Raw genomic sequence first — 18,911 nt, 5'->3', positions numbered from 1 at the left:
ACACTGTAAAGAAGCCTAAATTTTGACAATGAAAATAAATAAAACCATGTGAAAATTTCACCCCCTCCTATTTCACACTTAAATTCATGAAGCCTGCATCTGTAAGATTGACATAGCCCAGCATCTTTCTTTTTCTTTATCAAACCATATTTCTAGCAGTACAGTCTGGAATCCAAAGAAATGCAATGCGTATTTTTCAGATAGTGAGGAAAGATGAAAGTAAACACGTTTGCTGGCAAGGAAAAAGATTCCACGTCTGGTACTCAGTTTAAAGTTCAACCCGTGAGAGTCCATGAAAATCACCACATGGTTATTTGGAAAATAAAACCAGCCCAGAATACTCTTCCCATACTTATTTCTTGTGCTTGGCCTCCTCTTTCAATCCTGCCCTATCTCAACCTGCATAGTTTTCTTCTCACAGACATGATCATGTCATTCCCGAGGATCATACCCTTCCCTCATTCATAGCCTTTCAATGGCAACACATTACTTGTAAACTAAAGTTCTGAAGACAAAACCTTCTTAAATGTGGCCCCTGTTTTCTTTCTGGCATTTTCTCTGCCCCATGCACCAACTTTATCAGCCCAATTTGCCATTTTAGGAAAATAACACTCCATATTTATGCTTCTCTGTCAGGGTTCAGCAAACTTTTTTTGGAAAGAGCCAGAGAGGAAATATCTAAGGCTTTGCAGGCCATACAGTCTCTGTCAAAACTACTCGACTCTATGGACTCTGAGAAACAAACTGAGGGTTCTAGAGGGGAGGGGGGTGGGAGGATGGGTTAGCCTGGTGGTGGGTATTGAGGAGGGCACATTCTGCATAGAGCACTGGGTGTTATGCACAAACAATGAATCATGGAACACTTCATCTAAAACTAATGATGTAATGTATGGTGACTAACATAACATAATAAAAAAAATAATAATAATAAAAAAAAACTACTCGACTCTGCCAGTATTGGTGCAAACGTCACCAGTATGTGGGCAATACGTAAAAGAATGGGAGCGTCCAGGTTCTGGTAAAACTTCACTTACAGAAACTCAAGTTTAAATTTCATATCATTGGGGCGTCTGGGTGGCTCAGTCGGTTAAGCGTCTGCCTTCAGCTCAGGTCATGATCCTCGGGTCCTGGGATCAAGCCCCGCGTCGGGCTCCGTGGTCAGCGGGGAGCCTGCTTTTTCTTCTGCCTGCCACTCCTTCTCTCTCTCCATGACAAATAAATAAATAAAATCTTTTAAAAAAATAAACAGATTTCATATCATTTTCACATGTCATGAAATATATTTCTTTTGATTTTTTTCCCAATCATTTAAACATGTAAAACCGTTCTTAGCACCCAGACCACACACAAACATGAAGTTGGCCAGATCCGGCCTACAGCCCTTAAGTGTGTGAACCTCTGTTCTATGACATTCCACCTGTCCTGCCTGCCATGTCTTTCTTTTTTTCTCATCTATGAATTCCTTTTCATCCTCCAGTGCGTAGCTCGAATACCATACTTCCCGGAATAGGTATCAATTCCTCTCAGAGGTTCCCCGTGCTTCTTCCCTTCTGCTCCCCGAAAAGAAACTTGATACAGTCAGCTTTGCCTGATGTTATGTACAAGTTCACTAGATACAATTCTCTGTGATCCTGTGTCTAATTCAACTCTTCCCCCTGCTACACGATGCCTCGCACAGAATCAACACTCAGTAAATGTTTACTTAATTATAAAAATCAATTCCTTGCCTCTTTCCAAAACCTACGTAGAGAATTGATAATGAAGTCAAACCAGAGAGCTGAGACCACACAAGTTGGGATGAGCACACCATAAAGGCTGATGCCACCACTGAGGCTGGGCTCTGGGCCTCCTTGCTAAAAGGCAAAGGTGACGATTACAAGGTCTTATCAGAAAGGAGGAAAGAGACAACATGAACAGAAGCAAAGTTTTGTGACATTTCCACCCTGGCATTAGGTTTTAAAAGCATTTGTTCATGTGGAGATTTGTGTAGGGCATTTGGTGACAGGCTGGATACCGTCCTACATGACTATTAATATTGCAAAAAAAAAAAAAGTGTGATTTTTATATGGCTGTCTCTCAGAACACCTTGGGAAATGCAAAGGCAATTCCATGAGGAGAAAAGGTCCCAGGATGCTGCTTTCTGGAGCTCTGATTTGAAACCAAGACAGAACTTAGCACATACCCAAGGCAGACTCGGGGACCCACATCCTCCAGCCCATCTTCCTCAATGCTTCTTCTTCAAGGTCAGAGACCCACAGTTGATAGGCTGGAGGCCTCAGGCTAGATCTCTGGCAAAGGATGGCATCTAAATGAGAGAAAGGTAGAACTGGCATTCTCTCCTGAAAATGGAAGGACCGAAACACACTGTGCCCCAGACAGAGGCTCAGGGGAGCATACCCACAAAGTCACCGGTGGGCTCAAAGGGGAAGCCTGGATGCCCCTTAACCACTGGTTCAAGGATTTAATTAAGACCCCAGAGATCTCCTCCAAAGAGCCTCGTGGAGATGACTCTAGCTTGGAAAATGTTCAGAGTGGGCAATGTCCCATCCTGGCAGGAGGAACACTTCCATATGCTTTTTTAACATGACTAGATCAGAGTAGCATTAACTCCCGATGGAACAGGCAGGGTGAGTCAGCTGTGAAGTGTAGTTCCAAGTGATAGAACAAGGGACTTGGTGTGCAGAGTTATTTATGATTAACTCACCGAGGAAGACCATCAGAGCCAAGAGCCCAGCTGTCTCTTTCTGGCCGAAGTTAGCTAATGGGGCAGAGAGCCTCTTGAGGTCACTCCCGATTTGTGCTATCAATACTATTTAGTTGGCATAAATAAGGATCTTCCTGCTGGTTATAAAGCATTTGCATTCACTCTATCTAAAGTTGTATCCGGAGGCTACCTCCTGGCCAGCCTGGGAGGTCAGGGAGGAAAGAATAGTAGAGGATAGTAATTCAGAGCACAAAGTGGGGAGCCCGCAAGACCTGGGTTCAATCCCCCATGTGACCACTTATTAATTATGTGATCTTGGGTTACTCTATCTGCTCTGTACCTCCGTTCCCTCCTCTACAAAATAGAAATACTGCCGGGGACCTCATAAAGGTCCCTAATTGTCTGCACCCCCATCGGTCATGGCAGCTAGCACATAGTAGGTGCTAATGAAATCAGTGCTGCTAGATTAGCTAATTTCTTACCATTCAGCTGATGGCCATTCATTTGCTAATCATGGTGCCAGTTCAGAGAGGCTGAGACTGGCCTCACAGATGTCATGAGTTTCAGGATTTGTTTATAAATAGTCAAGGCTTGTCATTTATAAACTGCCTCTTATGAGTGAGTAAACATGAGACAGGGAATAGAAAGTGATGAAAGACAACTTAACAAACATTACTCAACATCAACAGCTGGAGCTGCAGGCTGCTCAGTGAAGCTAGCAGATACCTGGCCCAAGGCCTAAGCCACTCAGAAAAGTGGTAGGTGCGATTATGATCATCATTCTATGGCTTCAGCTTGAAACCCGGTCTTGCGGTCTCATGATCCTGTCCAGACAGAAATGCAGGGTTTATAGAAGAATTAACCGCTTGGGATTTATGTAAATCCCATACATATTGGGATGTATGGACTTGAAGATGGTTTAGTTAAGTCCCGTATTCTTGGAATATTTACTAATAAAGGGTGAGGCTAACAAGAGCTGCCATATTTGGTTCTGCAGGTTGCGCACCGCACAAGCTTCCAGGCACCAGTCGCACGAATCAGGAGGCCCTGAGGGTTATGGAGTGTACAAATCAATGCTGCAGCAGCCCTGCTAAACAGTGCTCGACTATGAAACCTTGCTCTTGTTGAAGATATTGAACCCAGAAGAGAAGTTTCTTAAGAACACAATTGGTATCCATTTTGAGGAGATGCTTGACAAGTTGGTTTATCATGCTAAAAGAGAGTTATTCCTTTTGGAAAACCGGATCGATTATACTTTGGGTCTAGCTACAGGGTTCTGGACCTAAAGTACACATTGAATCAAATTATTTGACTGAAACAGTGGCCTGACACAGGAAATAGGCCTCCCAGGGTCTGGTAGCCGAACAGGGGACACAACGAGCTTTGTAAGTGTGATATGGTTACTCAGGCGAATGTGTTTGGGACCTCGTTGAGAGTGCACAAAGATCTAGAACATAGAAGGCAGAGGAGTGAGCACCACACAGCGAGGAAGGAGAAAGAAGTCTCCACAAGGGCGGAAGGAGTTTGCTCATCACGTGGGTATGTGAAACATGGGCCAGAAACGAGACAACAAAGAGCCTCCTTGCTGCTGGGGAGGGAGGCTGATGTTTCCAGGCATCCTACTCTCCAGACACGAGACACCAGTCTCCAAAAATGATTAAACTGCTCTGGGTCTCTAGAGCGCCATCCAGGAGACAGGGGCTTCTGGAAAGCATGGCGAAGCACCACGGCTACATCAGCTCAGTGACCGTGAACCTCAGTGATCCGGGGATTAGAACATAAAATCGTAAGCTCCAGACAAATGAATCGTGAGGGTTTAAAATATTTTTTCTCTGTAACTCATTTTAGCTCAGGCAATCTCATGCAATCCAGTTACAATATGTGTTCATGTTTCCTGATGAATGTGCTTTTTATGGTTTTATAATAGGTCTAAGAAGCATTCTCATTTAAATGAAATGATGTTTGGGGGATTGGAATAATTGTCTCATGATTTAAGCCTGACTCATGATTAAATAAAAATACTAAGCTCTCCTCTCCTTCCTCCTCACCCTGATCTGCAGCCTTAATGGCATCTCGTTCCCAGGTGGAAAATCAAAGCTTTAGAGGAAGTATGATCATCAGCGTGAATGTTGTTATTGATGGTGTCCCTATTAAAGGTAATTAAGCTGCAGGAAATACTCATTCCAGATCACCGTGTCCTTGGGACTTGCCCAGGTATCTGGGGGGAAGGTCTGCTCAACACTTTTTTCTCACAGTTCAGCAGGCAGCAACATTTCTGCAGCTGAAGGACAGAAGCCTTTGAAAAAATCCTCCAAAAAGATGTCTCAAAAGGTATATATTGAGTTCAAATGTGTCTGCTTCTGTGGTTCTCCCAAAATGGTACTTTCCCAGAATCAAAAGCAAAGAATGTGACCCCTTATATCAGGTTAGTACACATCTTTAGTCCCTTATCTGAAATCTTTGGCACTAGATGCGTTTTGGATTTCAGGGTTTTTCAGATTCTAAAAGGAATTATGGTGGGTATGTTACAGAACACCCCCGACCCCAGAAAGGTGTGGGACATCCCCTGTAATCTAACAGAGAAATGCTTCTGCAGTAAACTGTATGAATAGTCACACCAAGGGGTAAAGAAAGACGACGTAGTCCCACCTCAGTGCAGGTCGGGATTTGCTGCCAAGTGAGACCGTGCCAACCTTCAGGAAAAAATGTTCAGTATTCAGAGCTTTTTGGATTTCAGCACTGAGCAGATGAGGGATGGATTACCTGCCAAATGTTCAAAGGTGTTACGGCCAAGCTGCAGAGCAGCGGTTCTCAAACTGTGGTCCCTAGACCGGCAGCATCAGCATCCCCTGGCAATGTGTTAGAAATGGGAATTCTCAGATCCCACCCCAGACTTACTGGATCAGAAACTGTGGAGTTGGGGCCAACCAATCTGTGTTTAATAAGTCTTCTGGGAGATTCTGAAACCCACTTCGGGGCAAGAACCATTCCTAGAATGGTTCAGCATAAACACTGGTCTAGGAATAAAGAGAACTGGAGTCCTGGTTAACTAGCTGTGACACAGAACCTTTAAGGAAATTAATTTCCCATCTGCCAAGTGAGGATGGAGTCTACCTGTCCTTTTTTGTTTAGCAGGGTTGTTTTGAAGAGGTAAAGAGACAGTGCATGTAAAAAAGCCTTTTAAACTATAAGGTACTATGTATATATTAGTTATTTTAAATAAGAATGAAATAACATCAGTATTAAGTGGAACGTAAGTTAATTAGGAGATCAAGGATATATAATAAGAGAAAGTAAATAAGTTAAATGTGGAAAATGGCACTTCCATGCCTGGAAAAATGACATAAGAAAAATGTGCTCATAATATTTCCTACCCTTGGGTGTCCTGTCTCTGGGAGACCCCAAGTCATGTTCTCACTCAGTTCACAATATAACATGACAATATGCGAAGAGACTGAAATATTCAATCAAGTATGTATGTGAATACATTTTCATAGGCCCTACCCCATATCATTCCAGAAAAGACCTACAAGTTTGAAAGATAGGTGACATTCTGCTGTTTGGAGCATAGAGAATAATCCCCAGAGGCAGATAAAACAATGGAAAGAGTGAGAGTCAGGAAACCTGACTTCTTTTTTTAAGTTTTTATTTATTTGAGACAGAGAGAGAGAGAGAGAGAGAGAGAGAGCACAAGCTGGGTGGAGGGTCAGAGGGAGAGGGAGTAGACTCCCCGCTGAGCCGGGAGCCCTATGCAGGGCTCGATCTCAGAACCCTGGGATCATGACCTGAGCCAAAGGCAGACGCTTAACTGACTGAGCCACCCAGGCACCCCAGGAAACCTGACTTCTAATTCCAGCTCTGCCACCAGTGAACGGGGTAACCTTGTGCAAGTCCTCTGCTCTCTCTGGGCATCACCTCCCAGCTCTTAGCACTGCTTTTCTAGTTCAGGTGTCTTAGCTGCTGCTTTTATTTTTTCCCCCAGTTCCTGGAATTAAACTCTACCAACTGAGGGCAGGGGTGAAAACACAGGAATCCTGGAGCACCTGGGTGGCTCAGTCGGTTAAGCGTCCAACTCCTGGTTTCAGCTCAGGTCATGATCTCAGGGTTGTAAGATCTAGCTCTGTGTCTGGCTCCAAGTTGGGCTTGGAGCCTGCTTGAGATTCTCTCTCTTCCCCTCCCTCTACCTCTCCTCCCTTTCTCTCGCCTTCTCTAAAGAAAAAAAGAAAGAAAGAAAAGAAAATACAGGAATCCAGTGAGAATGAACATGGGATGAGCTGTCTCCCATTCCATAAACACAGGTGGGAAAGAGAAATACAAGCTGAACTGGGTTTCAGGGTATTGAGCCTTTCTGTCGTAATCCTACTATATATTAGGGCTCCACATTATAGGCAAAGATTTTTATTTGCAGTGGCTTTCCCATAATGGCTATTGATACTATGAAACAAAAAGTCTCACAAAGGAAAGCTCAGTCCTTACACGAATTCTCTTTGCTGTGGCCACAGTCCAATGAGGCAACTTCAGCCAAGATCACTGCATCCTGTTCCTACCTGCTCACCTTGGATCAGAGGTAACAGCATCCAGCTGTCTGAAACAAACTCTTTGGCACTTTGTCTCTTATCTGGCGAAGTCATGTCTTCAAGGACTTTCTTGGCTTCACCAACTACCCTACAAAGTAAATAGCCCTCTGAGGCATTGGCTGATATTCTCTAACACATGCTTTCTAGTTTTTACAGACTCATGCGGGAGGCAATATAGTGAGATGGTTGAGGATAGGGGCCGTTGGGCATTCAACTGCTTCCCAATAGTTAATTTACACCCTGATTAATTCATTTAACTTCTCCAGGCTCTGATTTGCACATCTGTAAACTGGGAATACTAGTAGCCCCTTTCTCACAATGTGACCGGGAGTATTAAATTTTATTCTTCAGTAAAAATCTAGACCACTACCTACAACAATACCTCACACAGCAAGAGCTCCTGGCTGAAATGTGATGTCCATTTTCCAGCTACTCTCCAGCTTCGGTCATGGAAACCACCTTCAACGAAGCCCCGGAGTCCTCTGGAAGCCATGGTGAGACAGAAACCTCCCCCCCCCCTTGACCCGAAGCTCACAATTCCCAGAAGAATGAAAACAGTTCCATTTTACTCTCCTGAACTCAAGCCGACCCAGTGGCACATGTGCAAATGATGCAAACCCAGCAAAACAAACTCCAGGTGAGTTTAGAGACATCACACTGCCTACCTCGGGTGGTTCTATTAATAAAAGCACTCCGGTGCATGATTTCACTTAAATACTGCTGTAGTCATCTTGTATTTTTGTAAGATTCCTGTGTTTCTTAAGCAAAATAAGACCACATAAAAGTAGTCTAGACTATCAAGTCAAAATAAATTCTAATTGTAGATGAACAGAATGGCCTGTATATGGAAATGGAAATGGAAAGCAGATTTTTCATTACAATTGATTCCTGGAAACATGTCAAAAACAAAACAAAACAAAACAAGTCTGAGAAAAATAAACCTCTCTCCTTGACAGGCTCAGCTTGAAGTTACTTCCTATGGCCTCTAGGTGGTGGGCTTGGGTTTGTGGGGTAATTTGTTCACCCTTCAACAGCTACAGGGGCAGAAAGGGAAGGCTTGGTCCCCAACCAGTCTTCAAACAGTACGAAGCATCTCCGATATGCAATATTTGGTACTAAATGCAATGGGGGGGCAAAGGACAGAACCAACCTAAATCCTCTCATCAAGGAGCTAACAGTCTGGTCAGAGAGAGAAACAAAGCTAGATCAAGAACTTGAGCACATGGGCGCCTGGGTGGCTCAGCTGGTTAAGCGACTGCCTTCAGCACAGGTCATGATCCTGGAGTCCCGGGATCGAGTCCCGCATCGGGCTCCCTGCTCAGCGGGGAGTCTGCTTCTCCCTCTGACCCTCTTCCCTCTTGTGCTCTCTGTCTCTCATTCTCTTTCTCAAATAAATAAATAAAATCTTTAAAAAAAAACAGAACTTGAGCACAAAGTAGAAAGTAACAAAAGTGGTGAGAGTGGAGACAAAATACCAGAGGAGTTTACTTTAAACAGCTGGAGAAGCAACCAGGGAAGGCTTAGTGGAGGAGAAGGCACTGGCAGTGTACCTCGAAGAGAGGGGAGTTGGGAAGAGGAGACGGAGAGAACAGGGGTGGGGAGGGAGGGCTACCCAGGAGTCAGACGCAGGCTAGACAAAGGCTGAGCGGTAGCCACTTTGCCAATTTCTCTTCCCCAGCCCTTACACCTTTCAGAGGAAACAACTCTTCGACACCACTTCTTAAATCTGTCCTGTTGGACAAGGAAAGTTTGAGTCCCTCATGATCAGATGCACAGTTCTAGTCTAATGGGTGTTCTTTGTTCCCAGTATGGTGTTTGGGCCCTGCTACTCAACAGACGCTTACTGAATATACATATGAATTAATGAATGGATGTTCTATAAGCTGTGCTGTTCAATATGGTGGCTACTAGCCATTTATCCAAATTTAAATTCATTAAAGTAAAATAAAATTGAAAAATTCGGTTCCTCTGTTGCACTAGCCACTTCTTAAGAGTTCAGTAGCCACATGTGGCTAGTGGCTACCTTAAGGGACAGTGCAGATACAGAACGTTTCCATCATCACAGAAAATTCTGTCAGTACCACCTGGAAGGTTAGAAAGATCTCAAACGTTAATTATTACTGAGTACGATTTTCTTAACTATCTCTATATACGTTTTATGTTTTCTTCTTTTTTTTGCCTGCACGTGCTAATCATTTTCTTGTTGATCCCTCACTTCCCTAGTCTGCCAGAGAGTCAGTGGGGATCACTGGCCCCTGCCTCTTTCCCAGGCTCCCTAGACACTGGATACCTTAGCAGGAGTCTGGGTGCAAGAGGCAGGGGAGGGCCCACCTCCACACACTCCCCACCTCGGCTTTGGGAGGCATCCCTGGCAGTGGCTGCATTTTTCCATATCCCCAGCAGCCTCCTATGAGGTTCCAGATCCTGCAGGTGGCCCTACTGCTGGGCCCTGGGAACACCGCATCTTCCTGATGGCCCTGGGGCTCTGGCAGTGCAGCTAGATTCCTGCTTTTTTAATTTCCAGTTTGCCTCGTAGCTTCCTGTTTGGTTCCTCAGCGCTTCAAACACCTTTCAACTAGTTCCCAGTATTAAATTCCTTCTAATGAACCATCCGGCGTGAGGTCTGTTTTCCTGCCGGGACGCTGACCAATCTATTATGCCTATCCAGGTATCACATTTGAAGACAAGCAGTTATCGATTGAAAACTAGCAAATATGGACTATCTTTGCAGACAAGAAGTAAACCCTGAAGGTGACCACATTCCCACATCTTGGTACAACATGATTAGTATTAGTTAGCCTTACAGAGGACATTTCTATTATCCTAAAGCCCATTTAATTTTTGTTAATTTTTATTGCCATTCTGTTTTCTAGAGAAGGGAACTGAGTCTCAAAGAGGCTCATAACTCATCCGATGACAGATAAAAAAAAAAATTCAAAAACAAGTCTGTCACATGATGCTGAACAAATGAGGTCCTGCACAAAAATTATACTACGTGGTTCTGTTTTTTAATTTATTTTTATTTTTTTTTAGATTTTATTTATTTGTCAGAGAGAGAGAGAGAAAGAGAGAGCGCACAAGCAGGGGGAGTGGCAGGCAGAGGGAGAAACAACCTTCCCGCTGAGTGGGCAGCCCAACATGGTGCTCGATCCCAGGACCCCAGGACCTGGGGGCCGAAAGCAGATGCTCAAACAACTGAGCCGAAGGCAGATGCTCAAACAACTGAGCCACCCAGGCGCCCCATGACTCCGTTTATATGAACTTCTAGAATGGGCAAAACTTACCAAGGGTGAAGTAAGTCAAACAGTGTTTGCCTCTCAGTGATGGGGAAATGAACTGGGAAGTGATACAAGGGAGCTTTCTGGAGAAGCGGTCTCTGTGGTGAAAGGGGGAGGGGGCACACAGATGAATATACATTTGTCCAAATTGTATAGTTAAGATTTCACATTACGATGTATGTACAAATTTGTAAATATATTTTACACTGAAATAAATGAAGTATTTAAATATTTTTATATTGCAAATAAAACCCTGAAAACAACCAATCTCGTGAAACATGAGGAGTGAGCGGAGTCCCGGATCCAAGAAGAAAGGCAGAGTGCTAGGAACGGCAGAAGCTGGGTGACGGGGCTCATCATACGTGTTTGAAAGTGTCCATAATAAAACATCATTAAAAACCATCAAAAGGGGGTGCCTGGGTGGCTCAGTCACTGGGTGTCTGCCTTCGGCTCAGGTCATGATCCCGGGCTCCTGGGATTGAGCCCCGCATCGGGCTCCCTGCTCGGCGGGGATCCTGCTTCTCCCTCTCCCACTCCCCCTGCTTGTGTTCCCTCTCTCGCTGTCTCTTTCTGTCAAATAAATAAATAAATAAATAAATCTTAAAAAAAAGAAAAAGAAAAACCATCAAAGGAATCTCTAGGTTTCTCTGACCTTAAGGATCAAGCTTTTCCTACCAACCACTTTGCTCCAAAACCTTTTGCAGTATACTCAAACACGGGAGGACGATTCCCACCCAAGGGAAATACACATGAGCCATACAAATCCACAAGAAGGGGAACTGGGCAGCCAATCAGAGAAGCCACAGCATCCTACAACATACTAAGGAACTGCTTTCAATCCATTGCCCTACTCCAAGTTTGCACCTTTTCTATCACCATAAATAATACTCAGGCTGGAAAGAGCAGAGCATAATTGGTAGGAGGAAGGAGAAATGCAAAACATATGAAGACATGCAAAGGAGTCAAAATTCTAGAAGCAGAAAATGTTGTGAGCAACTTTGGAGGAAAGTGAAAAAGAAAAAAAAAAACAACCAACAACACAAAGAGCCAGAAGATGAAGATCAGGCAAATACTGATTATTTAAAAGAACAAAAAATGGCAAAGTCTCCCTGTAATGATAGGATGCAGTCTGGACTCTGCAGGAGGAAGGCAAGCCAGATTCTGTGCCAACCGCCAGAGCAGCTTCATCTCCCGTCTCTCCTGGCTCCTTCTCTGCACGCGTTTGATAGCAACATTTTTGTAGCTATTTGCACTCTGCCTGCTGTTCCAGGCCTCCTCAGTTTTTCTCCTGCTGTTCCCTCTCACTGGAATGTCTTTCTTTACTCAGCTTAGCAATTACTTCCCTCGGGAAGGGTCCCCCGAACCTCAGGTCCCCCCCCCAACGCCCCGATGCTCCCATGGCGCCGATGATAGTGACATGATCTGCTCAGGTACTAGCCTCCCCACTAGTCCATCCTCAGCTCCTCCACGGCTCCATCCTGTGCTATGCATCTCTACTTGCAGGACCATGTTCGGGGCTTAGGACTCGGCAGGTGCACGGTGAGTCTTTGCTGCACTCTTGTAGAGCTGTTCTGGGGCTGGTTTTTCTATGTGGCTTGTGAATGCAAAGAAAATGAGGTAGTGGCTTTATAGATTTCCTGAGGTTGCTTCAGGACTCACCAATGTCCTCCACCTACTGTCTCCATGGAGTCCGAACGTCTTGCCTTCGATTAGGTTGCCACGTTCTGATGGAGCAGTATTTCAAGTGGGTATCAAGCTTGCCAAAGAGCCTCTGTCACTAGCAGGTCAGACGATTTTGGGGATGGAAGCTAAAGGAACGATGGCAAAATTCCCCTATCCCATAATAAGAAGTGCTTTTGTCAAACATCCACCTCAATGATCCTTTGCCTTATGAAATGACAAGAATAAAGAGAAATACCATCATTATTCAGACCAAGTAAAACTGAAAAACTGACCAGACCACTCTCTTTGAACTAATTCTGGTTATAATATTGAAGTGTGAAGGGTTTGCTTGATGGTACAAGCAAAACCGTTGAAAATACGATCACGGGAAAACCAGAGGGAGGGGATTTTCTTTTCTTTTTTTTTTTTTTTAAGATTTTATTTATTTATTTGAGAGAGAGAATGAGAGAGAGAGAGCACATGAGAGGGGGGAGGGTCAGAGGGAGAAGCAGACTCCCCGCTGAGCAGGGAGCCCGATGCGGGACTCGATCCCGGGACTCCAGGATCATGACCTGAGCCGAAGGCAGTCGCTTAACCAACTGAGCCACCCAGGCGCCGGGGAGGGGATTTTCAAGCAGTTGATGTCAGAGAATGATCTTACTGAAGTGGAAGCAACTTGAAGAGAACTCAGGCGCAGAAAGAACACAAATTCTATGCCCGACTGTAACGTTGTGAAATTGTTCCAAGTCCCACCTGACACCTTTGTCCCAAACTATGATTATTCTATAAATAACAGACAAATGGAGCACCAAATGTACTCTATGAGCAGGACAATGTTCCCACTGTACCTGTGGTCCTTCTAGAACACTGATTCAAACGCTAGGGCTGAGGCCTTCTAAATAGAAAATCCAACATTTATTACCTTGCTTTGCATAAAACACAACTATAGGTAGGTTCTCCATGGGATGTGACATTTGGAACTTTCCTATCTTCTTTTCAAGCTTTTTACATAATGCATTTAAGTTTAGTTATTGACCTGTTATCGTTAAAAATCAAACAAAACAAACAAACAAAAAAACTGCGATTGCTATAAACTTCCACTGCTTGGCAGAAGTCCAGTTGAGTCACGTTAACCTCGTTTCTTTCTTTTTTTTTTTTTTTAAAGATTTTATTTATTTATTTGACAGAGAAAGACACAGCGAGAGAGGGAACACAAACGGGGAGTGGGAGAGGGAGAAGCAGACTCCCTGCCGAGCAGGGAGCCTGATGCGGGACTCGATCCCGGGACTCCAGGATCATGACCTGAGCCGAAGGCAGTCGCTTAACCAACTGAGCCACCCAGGCGCCCGTTAACCTCGTTTCTATGAAGAAGACTAGACTCTCAGGGAATGGCATCAGCAGAGTGCTGGGAATGACTTCATCTAGAGGCCTAAGAAGTAGGTAGATGGAAGCAGAGCAAATCAGACCCAGGAGCGGGGAGAATCCTTTTTGGAAGCATACTGATCTTGAGAAAGCTACTTTCTCTTTCTGTGTCCTGACCCATAAAACAGTAATAACAACAGCTCCCTTGTATGCAGTTGAGTGAGAAAATGTATGTGAAGTGGACAGCAGGGTATATGGATGTCATAGCAGCCATATGAATGGCAGGGAGAATAAGAGTCTTTGGGGACAGCCCTGAGCAAAGGAAGTTGAGGCAAAGGCCAGCCAGGCCCCGAAACCACAGCTCCTGTGTCAGAGGGGAGCGGTGGGTTCTGTGGGCTCAGGCAGCCCAGCACATACGCCAGCACCATTTCTCCAACTCCCAGACTTGGGCAAGTTTCACAACGACCCTGTGCCTCAGTTTCCTTGTTTGTGACATGGGGTTAATAACAGTTCCTGCACTTCATGGGGCAGTTGTAGGAAATGATTCAGGTCACAAAAGGAAAGTGCCTGGCACATAAGGATTCCCCAAAGATGTGGCTGCTAAATGGCAGCTGATGGGCAGGAAGGGCAGGGCAGGTGTAAGAGAATTGATGTCCTCAGCCCACAGTGTTCGGGAAGAGTTATGATACCTGGCTCTGTTGGAAGCTGTGCGTGCACGGGGCGGGGTGGGGGGGTGTCTTTGCTTATGAGGCTGACATGACTAGCAGAGTACCTTTCCATCTATTTCCTTCTTCAGGGGGCCATCTGCTCTGTTCCCAGGGCCACATTTCAGATCTTGAGAGCAAGAGCTAACAAAACCATGGACAAGGCTCCCATTCTGTCCTAAGCAGAGCAAGGGCTAAATGACAGGAGAAGCTGGGGGACTCCTAGCTCATTAAGCTACCAATCACAAGAGCACTGATTGTTGGAAGATGTCAACTCAGAAGACTGCAGCGGATCAGGGTGATGACAACACCGAGTGTGTTTATTGTGCTCACCAGTGACACAAAGGCAGAGAGGAGGTGGGCTCTGAAGAGGAGTCCTGATGCTTTGTAGATGCTCAGGAACCACTGGTTGAGTGAGTGAATGAATGAATAAATGAATGAATGAATGAAAAGTCAAGATTTAAAGAGCTTTCAATAGGCTAAATTATAGGTCAAAACTCCAGATGCAATAGAAAGGGGACACATATTAAGCTTTGCCAAATGGCGGACATCTTACCTCATAGAAATAAACGCAACAAGGATTTAGGAGATGTCTCAAGGACAAGCTTAACAGATAACCATGTGGTGTGACCTAAGCAAGATAGACTTCAGCCATGTTATGAAGGTCAGAGAAGAAAGAGACCCCCAGAGCTGGCCATGGACAAGCCTCATGGTGCCCTGTCTTCTTCGGTGTTTGGACAATGCTCCCAGTAGCACCTCCACTGATGCTCTGGGTGGTGCAAAGGCAGAACACCAGTGAGAGTCTGGAAACTCTGCCACAGGGGAAGCAACTCAGGGGACTGATCATTCTTAGTCTGGAAAAAGAAAGAAGACTTATTGGGGGCATGAGAGGGGACTTGGACTATGTAAAATCTGAAGGGCCATCAAGCAGACGATGAATTAGCTTTATTATTAAACTGAGCAAGTACTTATTGAATGTCTCTATTTACAAAGTACTCATTTGACAAATATTGACTGCTCACTGCTTCTGTGCCAGGCACTGTCCTAGATGCTGGGGCAAGGCTCTCTGCCTTCATGAAGCTGACATTGAATGCATAATGGGAAAGACAGCCAATACACAAGAAAACAGAGAATAATTTCTGGAAGGATGAAAGTGTATGTGATGTGTGCCTCACACATTTGCCTTCAAATCTAGTAGGATATGCTTATTCTTTGTTGTTCTATTAATGAGATAAAGATAGACTGTATTCCAATAAAAGGAAGAAATTTCTCCCAATAGAGCATGAACTCTGTCAAAAAGTAGTGGATTCTATCATCGGGAACGTGAAAAACAAAACCTCCGTGGCCATCTTTCAGGGCTGTTGTGGGGAATTGCTAAGTATGAGTTAAAAATGGATCAGTGGTCCCAAGAGCTTTGGATTTCCTAGACCAGTACAATTGAAAACATGGCAGGTGGCAACACAGAATCACCAAGTTTTATATTCCTAAGTATATTAATAGAAACCCTACTATTATTAACATCTTCTCATTAAAGAAATGTCATTTTTTAGGGGCTTACAAAAAAAGAATAACACAATATCAGAATAAAAAGTTCTGTAAGTAAATTTGGTTATATTAAAATTTCATAACATTGGCCTTACTTTTCTAATTTTGCAACAGACCATCAAAAATCTCATCTTCAGCCTGAAATAGTCCAGAGCCTGGAATTTGAAAACAGAACCAGATGACCTTGAAATTCTTCCTAATAGTTTTCCAATGATTATGCACTACCAAAATGTAGTACATTTGTTTAAGCGTGGGGTTTTGGAGCTGATGTCTGTGAATTTAAAGCCACGGCTCAAACCAGCCACAGGAAAGCTATTTAACTTGCAGTTTCGACCCCTGTGACAACGGGAATAATAACATTACTGACTTGTGGTGCTATGAGAATTCACTGAGGGGCACCCGGGGGGCTCAGTTGGTTGAGCATCTGACTCTTGGTTTCGGCTCAGGTTATGATCTCAGGGTCGTGAGATCGAGCCTGGCGAGCACAATAAACACACTCCGCACTGGGCGTGGAGACTGCTTCGGATTCTCTCTCCCCCTCTCCCTCTGCCCCTTCCTCCCACCGCTCACCCCTACTTGCACATGCACACTCTGTCTCTCTTAAAAAAAATTTTTTTTAAAAAAGAAAGAAAAGAAACAGATTGCCTTCTTTAGCATGTAATACTTGAAACCCTGGCCCCTATTGCCAGGGAAGTAGACAAGCATCACAGCTGGTTCCTAAAAGGATGGTTTTCTCTTCCTCCTCCACATTATTCATTTCCCTAAGCTCCTCCTTTTGCCTTCTGCTGCCTACCTTCTCTAGCACCTACTGGCTTCTCCAGTGAATGCCTGACCCCTTACTACTTTTTTTCTTGCCTCTTGGAGCCTCTTCCCTATCCTTTATTTTTTTTTCTTTTTCTGCTTTATTTTAGTTTGTCGAGTTTGTGGTGGTTGGTGGAGCCGCCTACATTTTCTCTTCCACCTGCCTGCTTGCTCCCCAGTCTACCAGTGGTACGGCTTCCCCTCAGGTCTTCCCCACCCTGCCTGCTGCCATCCCCAGCGTGGCCAACAGGGTTAGCAAGCTTCCAGAGTAAATCAACAACTCTTGCTTCATTTCTTTGGCAGGCAATGGAACATGTCTGAACGCTGAGGAAATGTAGGTTCTTAGGTCTGTGAGTTCAAGTCGGAAAGCTAAGTAACACGCAAGATGACTTAGGTTTGAAAGCTGAGCCACCAGTCAACCCTCCGAGGCTCATGCTTTGTGACAATGCCCTGCAGTATCTACTCAAAAGGATGTGCTGTTCTAACAATAGCTAATGCTTCTCTTGTTTGGTGAGGAAGTGATACTGCGTTGTTATTAACAATGATCGGATTTAAGTCCTGGACAGGTGCTGAGCACCCTAGAATTCAAGAACTCGATTCGTCAGCAGCAGTAAATTTAGACAGAAAGGTGCCGAAATAAGGTCTTCCTACACGAGTCTTAACCGAGAGACGTCAGTGGAGTGTCTAGGATTTGGCATTTGCGTAAATTAAAATGTGCTGAATAAGTCCTGCATTACTTTTCATTAATGCCTGTGTCAGTCCCACATTTAGGACTTATTAGTTCAAAATGTGGCTGGGCACGCTAGAAGAATAAAAGCGTGGTGTGGTATAACTCTTGAACACAGTCCAATGGATAAAAAACTGGTCCCCAAGTTAGGACATTCAGGCTCATGTTGAGATTTCTTATTATAGACATGGGTTATGTATAACTGATTCTCAGGATTTTAATAGATAAGTGGAAGTTTCTCCCTGTCTGAGATACTGCTATAGTTTTTATTCATGCCCTCTAATTTTCCTTTTCTCTTAAATTTTCTCCATAAAAAGTAGGTCACATGTGACCTTGTGGGATACTGTAAGACCTTTTGCTTTCATCCTTAGTGAAATGGGAGCCAGTGGAGTTTTGGGAGCAAAGGGGAGAGAGGATCTGCCTTACCTTTTAAACAGGATCTCTCTCATTCCTGTGTGGGGAATCAGAGCAAAAAAGGAAGACTATTTAATAGGCAATGGCAATAATAGACCCTTTATATGTAAATAAATTGATGTCCTATGATATCAAAAAGTTTCCATTTTAAGTCAACTCTTCTGTCCCCAAGTACCAAAAATGGACAAGTAGTTTTTGGCGATCAGCTAAGCCGTGCATCCTCACCCAGTTATGAGTTATCAATGCCACATCGTTATATAACATATTTGATTCATAAAATTAGTATGTGCACAAATCTTTTAAATTCTGAATTCTCCCTCTCTCTTTTTTAAAAGATTTTATTTATTTGACAGAGAGAGAGACAGCGAGAGAGGGAACACAGGCAGGGGGAGTGGGAGAGGGAGAAGCAGGCTTCCCGTGGAACAGGGAGCCCGATGCAGGGCTCGATCCCAGGACCCTGGGATCATGACCTGAGCCGAAGGCAGACATTTAACGACTGAGCCACCCAGGTGCCTCCTAAATTCTCTTTTATAGAGAAGTTCTAATACTAGAAAAATATCCTACGAGTAAATGGGCTCATTATTCATGTGCAACAAAACTTAGGAATAAGCACATTTATCACAGCAAGTTTGTGATGGCAGAAAACTGGAAACAGTATAAATATTCAATTAAGAACATTCTGACAGACACCCAGAATTGACAAATTGAAGGCAATCAAAATGTTATTGTAGAAGAATACCTAGCAATCCAGAAAGCTGCCCTCAATGTTTGGTTAAGTGAGAAAAATTTCTTAAATAGGGTATAGAACAATATGTATACAGTGTATTTGCAGAGGGAAACAAGAGATATTTAAATGTTAATGGTAGTTTTTCTCTGTGTGATGGCATTACAATGGTTCTTTTATTTTTTGAATTATTTCAATTTTCTAAAATGTCTACAGTGAATGTTTATTACATTTGTAATAAATGGAAAATGAAAAAAAGTAATGCATATATTAAACCCAGTTCTGTATAATACCAGTGTTTCTCAACTGTGGGGAGTGGCTGGAGTTCCAAAGATGTTTTCAAAGTGGTCCATGACTACCACTATGAGAATTTTTAGTGTGGTGTTTTCATTAAGATGACAACCTTAACATAA

The 18,911-nt window shown here is 43.9% G+C and overlaps 1 protein-coding gene across 1 annotated transcript in view; it reads right to left on the bottom strand.

Moving 5' to 3' along the window:
• The window catches only part of RCAN2 (regulator of calcineurin 2), a 268,091-nt gene that overhangs the window by 154,167 nt on the left and 95,013 nt on the right, over nucleotides 1-18,911 (bottom strand). The window lies entirely within an intron of this gene.

Source organism: Neomonachus schauinslandi, chromosome 8, assembly GCF_002201575.2.
Source record: "Neomonachus schauinslandi chromosome 8, ASM220157v2, whole genome shotgun sequence".
In the NCBI taxonomy this organism is placed as follows: Eukaryota; Metazoa; Chordata; class Mammalia; order Carnivora; family Phocidae; genus Neomonachus; species Neomonachus schauinslandi.
The sequence above is the reverse complement of the archived record's forward strand: the minus strand, read 5'-3'. Positions and strand labels throughout refer to the sequence as shown.